The sequence below is a fragment of the Argopecten irradians genome, unplaced genomic scaffold (genome assembly GCF_041381155.1).
Source record: "Argopecten irradians isolate NY unplaced genomic scaffold, Ai_NY scaffold_0774, whole genome shotgun sequence".
Lineage (NCBI taxonomy): Eukaryota > Metazoa > Mollusca > Bivalvia > Pectinida > Pectinidae > Argopecten > Argopecten irradians.
Window position 1 is genome coordinate 1 of NW_027188241.1, and position 15031 is coordinate 15031.

Below are 15031 nucleotides of genomic sequence, written 5' to 3' on the forward strand. Positions count from 1 at the left end.
AAATATGTCTTGCGATACACACATCGTACTAGACAAGATAATAACTTGTTACAAAAATGTATCAGATATATAAATCATGGTATTGATAAATAATGAAATAGACAAGGACACATCGTACTATATAGAGACGAAAATGGTTAACTAATGTACATGTATATCTCTGGTGATATTTTTTTAAAATAAATACATTCGGTCGATATTTGACTTGCCAGTTGGATAATCATAATAACTTGTTTTATAAAGGTCCAAATGAAATATAATAATAATCAAGTAAAGTAAGCACGGAGAGCAAAATTGACATAATATGTATTTATCGTTCAATGTCATTATATCATATGTGTATACATGTATACATTACATATCTATTAGTTAAAAAATCACCATGTACCGCCATAACACGCAGTATAAAAACTTAAATTACGCTGATCATTGTATGTATATTTCTGATATTTCTGTTGGAAAAGCTCCATGTTCGTTAAAAAAACATTGTTGATAAATTTCTGGTGAAACTATAAACATTTGGTATATATGATTTCAAGGATTACAGAAATTTAACAAAAAAAAATAAAAGAAAGAATGGGTTTGAGGTTGCAATAAGGCGGTTTAATGTGTGTTAAAAGTTCTGAATGTCTACATGCAATTAACTGTATATATTTTCTGTGTAGATATTATGAAGACCAGCTCAATTATGTTAAATTTGTGATGATGTACACTATACAATGGTCCGTATAATAGCTACCATATAATATGATGTCCAGCCGTGAATTTGCCTTCTGAATATCAAATGAATCAGAGAACATGTATAATGAAAGAATATAAACATGACCCTTGGTGTTTCGAGTATTACAGCATATTCATGCCACAAATAGCACATTCATATACATGTTTATGGTGCATTGTCAACATTGAAATTTTATGTAAAGTGTAGAAAATGTTCAATTTAAAAATAAATGACTGGTGAGTTTTCGAAATAGCATAACAGGTAGTAAATAATGCTGGGACATTGTCATTGTGTTTCTCATATAATGCTAAGAGTAAGTTGCAGTAAAGAATTCATTTTTTTGTTAGATTTATTTTTGTTAGTTCTAACCTTCTGTGGGGAAAATCCACCTTGTCATAAGTTGTATTTTTGGTTTTTAGTAGTACTTTATCTTTATATTTATTTAAGCATATCCTAATTCCTTTTGTTGTGATCTTGCTCCTAACACTAAAGTGAAGTTTGCTACTAAAGAGCTTTGTTTGGTACATTGTTGGACTTCATGGACCCTGGGACTAATTACAAATTATATGTCAGTCTATTCCTTTACTAATTCAATCAAAACGTTTGCAACAGACGTAAAAGTTGTCTATAATGAATAATGCCAATTTTAACAAACTTTACATCACAGGGCTATTGTCCTCGTACAGATTATATGGAAATTATTCTTATATATATGTGTGTCTAGCAATTTGTGTAGTATATCACAAGACTCAACAAGATGTTTTTTATATTACACTTAGGGATATTCTGTATATCTTTATGAGCCCGAACCAGTTGACGTATTTGTCACTGACTTTTGTCCCAAAATAATCCCTATGATCTCTTGCTCCAATCTATGTTTTGACTATTTTATTTTCTGTATATTGAATCGTTTCTAAAATGATACAAATAAATAATTTAAACAACTCAGACAACTTTTATGACGATGTTTATTTTAATTTGGTTTTATATGTTCATAAATTTGAGATAAGCCTCATTACTTCCTCGTCTGGCCCATATAATTTATTTCAAAAAGTTTATACATAACTTGGTTATAGTTTATGACATGACAATAATTGTTAGTATTCCTTGATTTTCATTTTACTCCAGCGGAGATCGTTTAGTTTTAGCTAGTCGTCGAATGAACGCAAAAAGAAAATTAAATGTAATTTGCTTTTCTAATTTTGAAAATTCTTTTTTATTGGGGTGATGTTTGTGAAGTGGATTAATAAGAGTGTTAGTAAAGAGATTGGCTAGGTTTGTTCTGTTACCTTTCCGTTCTTTGAAAATGACAAAATAATTTCTTTATCTCGGTTCCATAATGGGACTGTACATTACAAGAAACATGTCTTTATTTTTATACTTCCGTCAAGTTTTGATCTCAGAGAAGAATGAGATGGCATATGATGTGTAGTGTTGGTTTTTTTTCTCCTATTTTTTTGTTGGGGCGTGTTGGTTTTATAGTGCCTAGTCACATCTCTTGCACTTGATGGTTCAGGCATCTGGTATTGAAGTTCGAATGAAGAAGCCTGTCCCTCAAGTACATTATATAAGTAAAATATTGCGGATGTGTAAATGTACACGGTATTGGACATAAGATTGTAATATACTGTTACTAGATGCATTTGTGCATGCATATTAATGCTTTCAGTTCGTTAGCCTAGTGTCGTGCATGTTAAGTACATTATCTGTAGATTCCATTTGTCGTTTTGTTCTCTATGGTCAAATTCAAACTCACAAATTACTATACCAACTATAAACATCTTTTTGGTCCGAACACAACGTTTATCAAAATCGAAACCTCATAGAACGCGTATACTATCATTTATCAAGTTTGTCATTTCTTGTGAATTTTAACAGTGGGTCTAGGCAATTTTTCATGGTGATAGAAATAATGAATGAAAGGTAATGTTGGTGTATACTGAATTTACGATACCAGGAATTTATGTAGCCATTATTAAAAAATATAGATTTTGCCATTGGGACCTGTAATAATTTATTTAAATACACATTTGATTGTAAAAAAGTCTCAATTATCTATCCTTTACTTTACTACACTTATGATGTCGACCTGTATTGGTTGGGTGACTGATGGGCCGCTTATTGTGTAGGTATGATGTGATATTTTATATAATTATGACATGTGTATATAGAATATGAGGTTTATAGATAGGAATAGAACGGAGGAGGACGTACGTTGACTAAGTGAACTGTAAGTCTAAAAATAAATTACAATCTTACACACACGAGGACTGAATGAAAGTAAGTTTATGATAAGTGGGGCTTTTCTTTAAAGAATGCTCCACCGCCCCCCGACGGGTAGTAAAGAGCATAAATGTATATTCATTATTTTGTACAATAATTGGTATGTATTATCGTGTTTATATATTGTCTAATTAACACAAAACATAATATAAGAATAATTTATTTTTACATTTGCCGTTGGTGCAATATGCGGCACAATCAGTACATCATTCCATATAGGATGATATAGTGCTGTGCGAATTTTTATCGAGGATGCAATTAATTATTTTTCCATATTTTTAACTTGAAGTAAAAATGTAGAAAGCTCAAACTTTTCAATGTGGTAATGGTGTAAAAAGTCAAAGTAACTTTATTGTAACTGTAAAGAAAAACTGAAACCAAATCTGGGCTCTGCTCCTACCTGTTTTTGTCTAGTTGAAAAAAATACCATTTGTCAGCGGTGGAGCAATCCTTGTAATTACAGTAATATCCATAGCATACAGTAAAATGATATATATCACTGATATACATAAATACACAAATTTAAATAGATATTCGGAAAAGATATCACACTCCTGACGCTGTAAGCCTTGTAACAAGTAGCTGACATGTATATATATCGTACATATGTACATGTATAACACTAAAGAATGCGATCATCTTTTAAGAGAAACGCGTAGAATAATACGAACTCTATTAATGCTTCTGTTGTAATCCAAGATTAATCTGTGTATATGTTCCCCGATTTATAATCAACACTTGTTTCCGTGATTTCTAATCTCTGTATTTACTATCGGTGTACCAATTCCAGAAAAGCGACCAAACACTTATAGAATATAGGCCTAACTGTTACCCCCTTCGGGCCCCAACTCACCTTATAGAGACGAAGGGAAATCGGTTAGTGTGGTTTTAGTAGATCATTCGCAAATTCATAGTTGTTGTCATAGCTCGCAATTCGACTTTTCCATATAGATATTCTCAGCAATTCACTAACATTTCTTAGTTTAAATAATCTCCTTATTCACTTCGAATCAGCAGTTTGATTTCTAAGCAGCGCGCGAGCTTTTTCACTGCAAAGCCTCGCTCCATTGCGGTAAACAAACTTTTATATTCCAGGACATGCGCACATAAAGTAGCATGTTTTTAAGATGATTTTTTCTCCATTTGTCTGAGTTTTAAACTTTCTTGATATTTGAGAAGAGAGAGAGAAAAAATTTTACCAATTTTTATAGTAAGTTGCATTGTGCACTTGAAGTTACCAATTTTTAATTATAAAAGTAAAATTATAAAAGTAAAAAATCTTTTTAACGTGTACACGTGAAAAATAGGCTCGAAAGTGGCCGAATCATTCCGAACTCTTCCGAACATCGTCGCGACAATCTCGAAGTAACACGAGAGTTTGTGAACCAAGAGAAAATGTCAACTATTTTCGTAAACAAAACTTGTGGGTCGACTCAAGCAGACTGGATCGACAAAGAAAAATAATGCTCGCACATTACAATATTTGATACACACAATATTGAATTACAGCTACTGTATGTGTAAATTAGATGTTTCAAATACTCGCTCTGTGGACATATACCAGCAAGATTTGCTCATATTAGCCAGAAGGAAAACGTAAACAAACAAACACATATGCGCTTACTACTAGTTACCTGGATCCCCACGTGCAGGACGTGTGGACGCCAGTCCACATGATACGATTCGGAATTCCGACAAAACCCGAAGGTACTGAACATGGCGATGATTGAAGGCGTTTTATTCAAAACCAGGAATATATTATCCCTAGATTTCGGCTCTCTTATAGGCTGACATATGGTTTTAGGGAGCTAAATCATCAAGATACATGTCCATGTTCAAATATCAAATGTAAAAACGACATGTCGTTTCAAGTGAAAATTACAATAAATAACAACTTTAAACAAGAGTTCTGACGCCCTTCGAATTTGCGAATTCAAACTCAACAAAAGCAGCGGAACAAATATCAATAAACCAGATATTTTCAGCTCTAATATCGAGATTAACCAGGCATAGAACTCGATACCAAGGTAATAAGAATTTCCTGTAACAGTTGCGATATGAAAATATTGAGATATGAGTAAATAAATGATTAATTTCTTTATTCTGATTACCATTTTCTAAATTTGACGATTTGAGATCCCGAACATTCCAATGACGTCACTTTTTTTGTCCTCTATGAGCCGAGTGGTGATTCGACCTTGGAAGCTGACGTTTTGAAGGATAGAATAAGCATTCATTTGTGGTATTAATGATGGCAATTTGCACTCATATACAGCTTAACATAGTTTTAAAATAATAGTGTTACTTTTATCTTGAAACATTTCATTATTTAAACGTCACTTTGACAAAAAGAAAAAGAAACAGGTAGGCCTAGGGCCTACGAACGTTGGCTAACAGTTACAATGTAAATCTTACAGCGTTTGTGAATAAAGTGCTTCGTTTAGTAGAAGATGAAATTTCATGAAATATTGCACAAAAACATCATTTACCTGCTTCTGAAAACATATAATTAATGATTTGAATTGAATATGTTTGACATTGTGTGTAAAACAATCTAGTTGTGGTCTTTCGCCGTCGAAAACCGATGTAACCCGCGGTACCACTGGGGTGTTTGCGAGCAACTATCGAGATTTTTTCGTGTTTTTTTTTCTTATTTATTAAAAAAAGAAGCGATCTTTGAAGACTTAGACTATAATTTTAATTGCGTGTTGAAATAAAGAAAAGAATTGAAACATGCATGAAAAGAAAACAAACTTTAACAAAGTTACTTGTAAAATAATATTGCGACATTATAATAGATATGACAATACTAGTTACTGATTTAGCATAATGAATGGCATACCTTGTCCCAAGATAAGGTCTAGAATTGGATCCATAAGAATAAGCACTGACTGATGCCAAGAATCATATTTGCGTCTATTTTTTTCAAAATTTTTGAAATTGAAAATTAGAATACCTGTTATAGGATTTGATGTTCTTACTGGCTTACTTGTAGGCACATGAAATAAATATTCTGATGTATTTTGTATAATGTTTGAGTTACCGTGCAGCATATGATTGTGTGAAATTGGAGAAAATTTCAAGTACGGGATCGAAACAGTAATTCAAGGAATTACATAAATTAGTAACATTGAAACGTATATTTGCCTCCTTATAAAATGAAATGATATTTTTTTTCTAGACGTAAATCTAAATTAAGATAATTTCTTCTAATCTGTAATACCTTAAGATCTAAGGTGAATTATATGCTTTTCTTTTCAAACACAGATAATGATAGGACAACAATAATAATATATTGGTACATGATTTATAGAAAATATTGCATATTCACACACAGCTGTTCACACAACTGATGGAAATAATGAATATTGAAAACAACAACTTTTCATCTAATTGTAGAAATACGATGGATTTTTTTTTCATGCTAACCACTTTGTATAGAATTCACTGATTAATAAGGTTAACACCGACAGATGCTATGTTTTACTATTGCAAAATAACCGGATTGTTTTGATTAAATATAATTCAATATTAAGTATCGCGTTCCTGGTTAAAAAAATAAACATTTTTATCTCGCTCATTGTATGTCCATTTAAGTCGTCCTATAGCTGCCAATTTCTTCCATTACGTCGGCATTCTACCGAACGTATTGAAAACATCACTTCCAAGCTAAAAAGAGTCAATCAGCATTATCGATTGTCGAGTCATGTGTTTACCTTGTTTTCGGACGACTGCTAAACACTATTTAGAAGAAGCAGCTAAAAAAAAGAGGACAGACGGGGGGGAGTATGCAATTTAAAATGTGTTTATTGTACACTAGGTTATGTTGTGGATTGCGGTTTTTTTTCCCCCAAATGCATTAGTCTTCAAAAGGAAATGATCGGTTAACAATGACACAATAAATAAAGAAATATATCCAGTAAAAAATGTTCACATCGATATGGTGTGCTTAATCACACTGAAAATCTCAGCTGTGCTGGCTGTGTTCGACAATACGTGCTTATGATATTGCGTGTTATTCAGCATTTTAACATAGTGATAGCACGTATCAGTCTGTGAACACCGCGAGCACACAGAAAACTGATCCTAACGTCGTAGGCGTAAGTTATGCAATCGAACGCATCCAGGCTAGGGTATCACATGACCTAATAGTACGATGGCCGAGGTGAGCCACGTACTTCACAACCATAAGTTGGATATATGTTTGTACATACAAACTTGACATAGTTAAGAATTTACTTGTCGACACACACATAATAAGTAGTGTATTTGTAGTAACAGCTGATTTTTTTTACAAAGTTACTTGTCGACACACACATATAAGTAGTGTAGTTGTGGACATTTAAAACTTGAAAACGTTACTTGTTGGCACACACATATAAAGTAGTGTAGTTGTAGACATTTAAAACTTGTCATAATTACTTGTCGAACACACACACACAATATAAGTGATATTGTGTTTCCCACGATACTTGTAATTAATTTGTTTTACTTGATGACCTACTGACCTTTTCCTAGTGGACTAAATTCAAGAATGTAGCCTATTCATTTTAAAAAGGAACGGGTTAGGAGTCCGTCGTATCCTTGTTAGATTAGTCATTGGTTATCTAAGGTTTGCAGCTAGCGTTTGAAACTTTATAAAGTTTCTTGTCGTCACACGTATATAAATAATAATGCTGTTGTTTCCCAAAATAAATTGATTAATGATGTGGTAACCTATAGACCTTTTTGTACACGTACTCACAACCATAAGTTGGATATAGTTTGTACATACAAACTTGACATAGTTAAGAATTTACTTGTCGACGTGAGATTCCTACAGCCAACATTATACCATACACCCAACATAAATCTTAAAGATAACGTGGAAACGCGCGTACAGGTACGGAGACGAAACGAGTTGATGCTACGAGAAACTAGGTGATAAAATGTAACCCATTACACAAAAGGTCTATAGGTTACCACATATTAATCAATTATTTTGGGAAACAACAGCATTATTTATATACGTGTGACGACAAGAAACTTTATAAAAATTCAGTTGTCTACAACTGCACTACTTATATGTGTGTGACGACAAGAAACTTTATAAAAATTCAGTTGTCTACAACTGCACTACTTATATGATGTGTCGACAAGTAACTATGACAAGTTTTAAATGTCTACAACTACACTACTTTATATGTGTGTGTCGACAAGTCACTTTGACAAGTTTTCAATGTCTACAACTACACTACTTATATGTTAGCTGCGATGACGTAGCTCTGAACGACGGACGGAAGATTTCTGACAGATGGTCGTCGTCAGAGCTACGATTCCGTCCCATTGCCCGTAGTGTTGCAAAACATCCAGCGGTGAAAATGTTGCATTTCATGTTTGTCATGTATTTTTTTAATTAAATTCGAACAATATCAAAACATGTTTAACATAAAATGGATTATTTATATTACCCACCTCCATGTCTAAATTATGTTTTTGAAGCACTTTTGAATGGCTCGCATCTCCGACACGGCTCACTTGGCCGCCATGATGCTTCTCGTTAGAAAGTCTCGCGCTCCAAATATGGCACCTAGTACCATATATGGAATGACCTACAAATTTTCACTACGAAAGAAATAAATGTTACAAAGTTTTTAACATGAACTTTAAAAATTCTTTTTTGCTTAATTCTTAATGATACTTACATTTGTTCAGTTTCACCATATTTATTCTTAGTTTGTTGGCATAATAAATAATAAATTAAACATATTTTACCTGTTGAGTGTTTCATTTGTCACGGTTTCTGGGAAATCAAACATGGCGGCGTATTTGAACAGAATAATACATGTGTTGTGTTTGCCTTGGATTTTACCACTAATAGTTGATGGAACATTATAATCGAAAGGTTTGTGAATTGAATATTGATCATAGTTGTCAGAACAATACAGTTACATAAGGATAATACCCGAAAAATATATTTTTATCAGTCTCAAAGTGCCCGATGTGGATCACATCGGGGCTTGCAAAACACTAGCGGCAACGGGGTGGAATTCAAACCCTGCCGGGAACGGAGTGGAGGAGCAGGGTGGATTATTCGTTCTACTTATATGTGTGTGTGCCGAAAATGATAACTTTGTAAAAAAATCAGCTGTCTACAACTACACTACTTATATGTGTTTGTCGACAAGTAAATTCTTATTAAAGTCAAGATTTTGTATGTACAACTATATATCCAACTAATGGTTGTGAGTACGTGGCTCACCTCGGCCATCGTATAATAGAGCACACCCAGGACATCGACGAGATTCCAAAATTGGCGACAGAAATCTTAAACTATGTTTTCATCGGTTATTTCTATGTCTACGTTTGATATCAAAGGGCCGGATTTTATATCCTGATAACCATCAATACGCGAAAATGATATCCCATGATGCTTCAGTCACGGAAACAGCAATGACGATGAAACTTTGAAAAAAATGTCTTTTCAGTGTTATACTTGTTTGGTCAGGCGAATGGGCTGTAACCTTTCTCATAGCAGATTGTTTTGCAAACACCAGTCTGCAAGTGGTTAAAAACATGTCACCACATCAGTGAACGGATACGTCTAGTATTTAGTGTGCACAGGATTTTTTCCTCTACACCTCTCATGTGAAAACTTCCTTAAAGCCGCATAATCCGTATCTTTCAGGGTCCGTTTAAAACAAACAATGACAAGATATTGTGTAATAGCCCTAAAAAGTTTACGAACTAATTTACCCCATAATTCTATATCCAAATTACATAGTCTAGAAAGTTAAGAGGTTCCAAAGATATAAATGTACAGCAAATTTTTATTTTAGAAAGACTTATGCGCGGATCCAGACTGGAAAAGTCAAAAGTTAACGCCTGGCCAAATCTTAAAAATGCTACTTTGCCGCATTCCGTCCGGGAAAGAAATAAAGTTGTGTTACCGCAATGGAGCGAACTTTTCAGTGAAAGCTCGCCGGCTTAGAAATCAACTGCTGATTCGAAGTGAATAAGGAGTATTATTTAAAACTAAGAAATGTTGTGAATTGCTGAGAAATATTATATGGAAACGAAATTCGAGCTATGGACAACAACTATTATTTGATTTGCGAATGATCTACCAAAACCACATAAAAACCGATTTCCCTTCGTCTCTATAAGGTGAGTGGGGCCCCGAATGGGAGTAATACAGGTAACAGTTAGGCCTAGACTATTCTATACGAGTGTTTGGTCCGCTTTTTGGAATTGGTACCAAGAGTAAAACAGAGATTAGTGAAATCAGGAAAAGTGTTGATAAAATCAGGGGAACATATAACAGATTTAATCTTGGATTACAACAGAATGGCATCTAATTGAGTCGTATTGTATACGCGTTTCCATTATGCCTTAAAAGAGATGATCGCATTCTTTAGTGTTATACATGGTATACATATGCTACGATATATATTACATGTAGCCTACTGTACAGGCTTACAGCGTTCAAGAGTGTGATATCTGTGATTATCTTTCCCGATATCTATTGTGTGTTATGTATGTATATTCAGTGATATATATCAATTTTACTGTAATGCTATTGGATATTACTGTATTAGAAGATTTTCCACCGCTGACCAAATGGTATATTTTCACTATCAAAATACCAGGAGCAGCCGATTTTGTATATTTCTTCAGTCGAGCAAAAGTTTAACTTACTTTACACGCATTACCATACATTGAAAAGTTTGAGCTTCTAATTGTTACTTCAAGTTAAAAAAATATGAAAAATGATTACATGCAATCCCGAAAAAAAATCCCACAAGCAACATATCCTATATGGATTGATGAACTGAATTTCGCCATTGCACCACCGGCAAAATAAATATTTTATATTACTATATTTTTGTGTTAATAAGAACATATATAGAACACGGATAATACACCAAATATTGTTAAAATAAAGAATATCATTTATGCTGCCCGTCGGCAGGTCTGGGCAACTTTAAAGAAGCCAATTTCAAACTTACATTCAACAGTGCTCGTGTGAGAAAGATTGTATTTTTTTTAGACTTACAGTCACTAAGTCACGTACCTCGTTATCCTCATCTAAATGGTTCATAATTATATAAACATTCACCACCCAATACATCATAAGTGGGTGTAAAGTAAAAAGAATTCAGTAATTGAACTATTTACTAATATTGTATTTATATATTATGTCCAATGGCAAATAAATTTATGCTTACATAAATTTTGGTACTTAATTAGTACCCATTATTTCTTCACAAGAAAAAGCCTAGCCCCCTGTGAAGTTTCAAGGATAATGATCAACCTAATTAATTAGAAACCTAGTTAGGATTGATTTTGATAAACTTGTGGTCAAAAGATGTGTAATAGTTAAAAGTTAAGGGTTTGACAAGAAACAAATGGGAACTAGTTTGTTTTACATGCAGGATAACACTGAAAGAGTTATATGCATTCATGGTTACAGATATTTATCTATGTAACATAACTGACAATATACCGCCATATAATCTTTAAAGAATGTATGGGACCTGATACCAGATGACAGTAGTGCAAGATGTGATGTGCAGCCTTCGCCCAAAAAAAATAGGGAAACAAACATTACATTGAATCTCTGAGGATCAAAACTGACAGTAAAAAAATAAAGTACTGTTTTTAATGTAACCCTTAATGAACCAGAACAGAAATTTATTGTCAGGAAGGAAGGACAGAAACAAACCTAGCATAAATCTTTTACTATTATCACCAAGATATTTTTCAAATTATTTAATTTCTTCTATCCACACAAAAGTAAAAAAGGAATAATAAACTATTATTGCATGGCCAACATACCTAGTATGTAATAAACTTTTGAATAATTTATATGGGCCAAGGATAGTAATTCCAATTTATGAACAATAAACCAAATAAAATAATAAGGTCATTATGTGTCTGAGTTTTTTAAAATTATGTATTGTTCATTTTAGAAAATGTTTTCAAAGTAACCCCCCCCCCCACTGAACAATAAATAGCAAAACAAGAATGGAGCTAGATCAAGGGTTATTTGGGTCAATAGTCAGTGTCAAATACTCATGGTTATGGCTCTCAAGGATATACAAGTATCCCTTTGTGTTATTTATAAAAAAAAAACTTGTTGTTTGTGTTATACACAAAATTGCACATATATATAAGAAATATCCATAATATCTGTAGATACAATAGCCTGGATGCTGATGTTGTTAAATTGCATTATTCATATAGACTTATTTTAAGTTTGCAAAGGTTTGATAGAATGGAGCAAAATGAATAGACTGACAATAATTTTAATGTAGTCCAGGTCATATGAAGGTTCTACATGTACACAAGCTCTCTTAGCAAAATTCACTTAGTGTTTGGAGCAAGATCACACAAAGGAATTAGGATTGCTTAAATATATAAAGATAAACTAACAAATTACAACTAATAAAGTTGGATTTTCCACAAGGTTAGACTAAATAAATACTAAAAAATGAATTTTACTGCAATTGACTCGAGATGGATATGAGAATCACATGCAATGGATCAAGCTTATTTACTACTGGATGCTATTCTTGAACTCCAGTCATTTTTTTTATTGACTTAAACTTTCAATGCATAATATGTGTACATGCACACTATACCATGTATATGAATGTGCTATTTGTGCATGGAAAATATGATTGTATAAAGAAAACACCTAGGTCTTTCATTATACATGTTTCTGATTCATTTGATTCCAGAGGCAAAATTCACGGGCTTGGACATCATTATTTATATGGTAGCATATTATATGGTTTTCAATTGGCAAGCTATCATGTACAGTTAACCAAGGGAGCATGTTCTTCATTATCTACCACAGAAAATATATACATAAATTGCATGTTAGACATTCACGGAACTTTTACACACACAGTAAACCGCCGTATTAGCAACCTCGACCGCATTTATTTCTTTTATTTATTTTTTTTTTAATTTTCTGTAATCCTCTGAAATCATATAACCAAAATGTTTTATAGTTACACCAGAAATTTTAATCATCATGTTTTTAACGAACACGGAGCTTTTCCAACGTAAATATCAGAAACTATACATACAATAACGCGTATTAAATTTTATACATCGTATTATGGCGGTACATGGTGATTTTTTTAACTAATAGATATGTCATGTATTACAGTATAGCATTATATATATGACATTGAAACAAAAATACATATTATGTCAAGTTTGCTCTCCGAGCGTACTTTACTTTGATTTAATTATTATAATTCATTTGGACTTTATAAAAACAAGTTATATGGTTATCCAACTGGCAAGTCAAATATCGTACCGAATTATTTATTTTAAAAAATATCACCTAGAGATTGTACCATATAACAATTAGTATAACCGATTTTCGTCACAAATATTGAACGAATGTGTCGTTGTTCTATTTCATTATTTATCATTACCAATAGGTTTTATATATCAGATACATTATTATGTACAAAATAATATCGTTGGGGGGGGGGGTTCTAGTAACGGATGTGTGGTAACGCAACACAATGATTTTTATACGAAGGTTAAATACCGTCCCCCCAAAAAATTCTGCCGGTGGCCCCCGGAAATTAGGCCAAAGCATAGACAAACCGAACACGCCACGTATTGTAAAACACTCAAATGACCGAATGGAAGTATTGTTTACACGACGATAATGTATATATATATTTCTGGAGGACTCTTTAACTTCATCACATAACAAAACATTCACTTTTGTTCATGATAAGTAACAAGTTCTTCCGTAGAAGTTCCTGCTAACTATTAGTATTCACTACGATAATGTACTATATATATTGTTCAGGAGGACACTTTAACTACATCACATAACAAAACATTCATTTGTTCATGATCGAGTAACCAAGTTACTTCCTGTAGAAGTTCCTGCGTAACATGAAACGTCACGCTTTTGTAGTCTGGGCACCGCATTTCGTTTGGGGTCTGGAAAGTCACGTTGATCGTCTACGATTGAAAATTGCATATTCAAATACTCTGGATATATAGAATTTTTTAATCATCTATATTTCTTTTGAATTACGGTGAACTCTTTGGGTGAGTAATTAGGGGAAAGTTGATAACTTTTTATAATATATGTACCCGGAGATTAATTCTTTTGTTGATTTAACGGACCCCTGAAAGATCACGGGATTATGCTGGCTTTTAAACAGTTTTTTAACTATGAACACAAAAAGAGCGAAAGTGATAGAACCCATACAACTTTAACACGTAGTGATAAAGACCTTCCAAATTATTTTTGCATTCGGGGGAACAGGGACAAAAAAAGTGGATTTTTCAAAAAGTAAGAAAAATAAAATACATTAATTTTGCTTGGAACACTAAAAAAAATCATTCTGATTTCCCGGAACAGTTGGAATATATGAAGATACCTCTATTATTTTTATTAGTAATATATTAATGTAAGTAATTATTACAAGCTAACCTATATTTACATAATATATTAATTCATTTTTCGCAATTTTCAGTCATGTGGACATGACGTACATAGGAATTATTTTACATGATGAATAATTTGTGTGCCCCTGTGCTTGGGCTGAGGTGACCAATATTACATTTCACGGTCCCGGAATAGCAGTTGAGATAGGTTGTTTTTTATCTTAAACACACGTTCCTTCCACATATTCATAATTCTAAATATAACTGTCGAAGACAGATATATCTGGATCAAATTATCGATGAAAAGTTACATAATACATATGTATAAGACCACGATCGAGTGTATTGTTGGTAGCGATAGGCCTAGGACGTCTCCTTGCAGGCGGTATATGGAATTTTCAAATTATTATTTGCCTAGATGAAAATAAATGATTTGTTTTTAATGTTCAGGAGACCAGGAGTCATCTCGTCTTTCCGTGTCAACACCAAAATAAAACTAACGGGCCTATTCAAGGACACGTCCTTGGCCTAGCTACTGTAAGATACTGACCGTGTATATATCCGATGTAAATCCTCAGAATATATAATTATTTATTCTGTAGTAATAGAGCTACA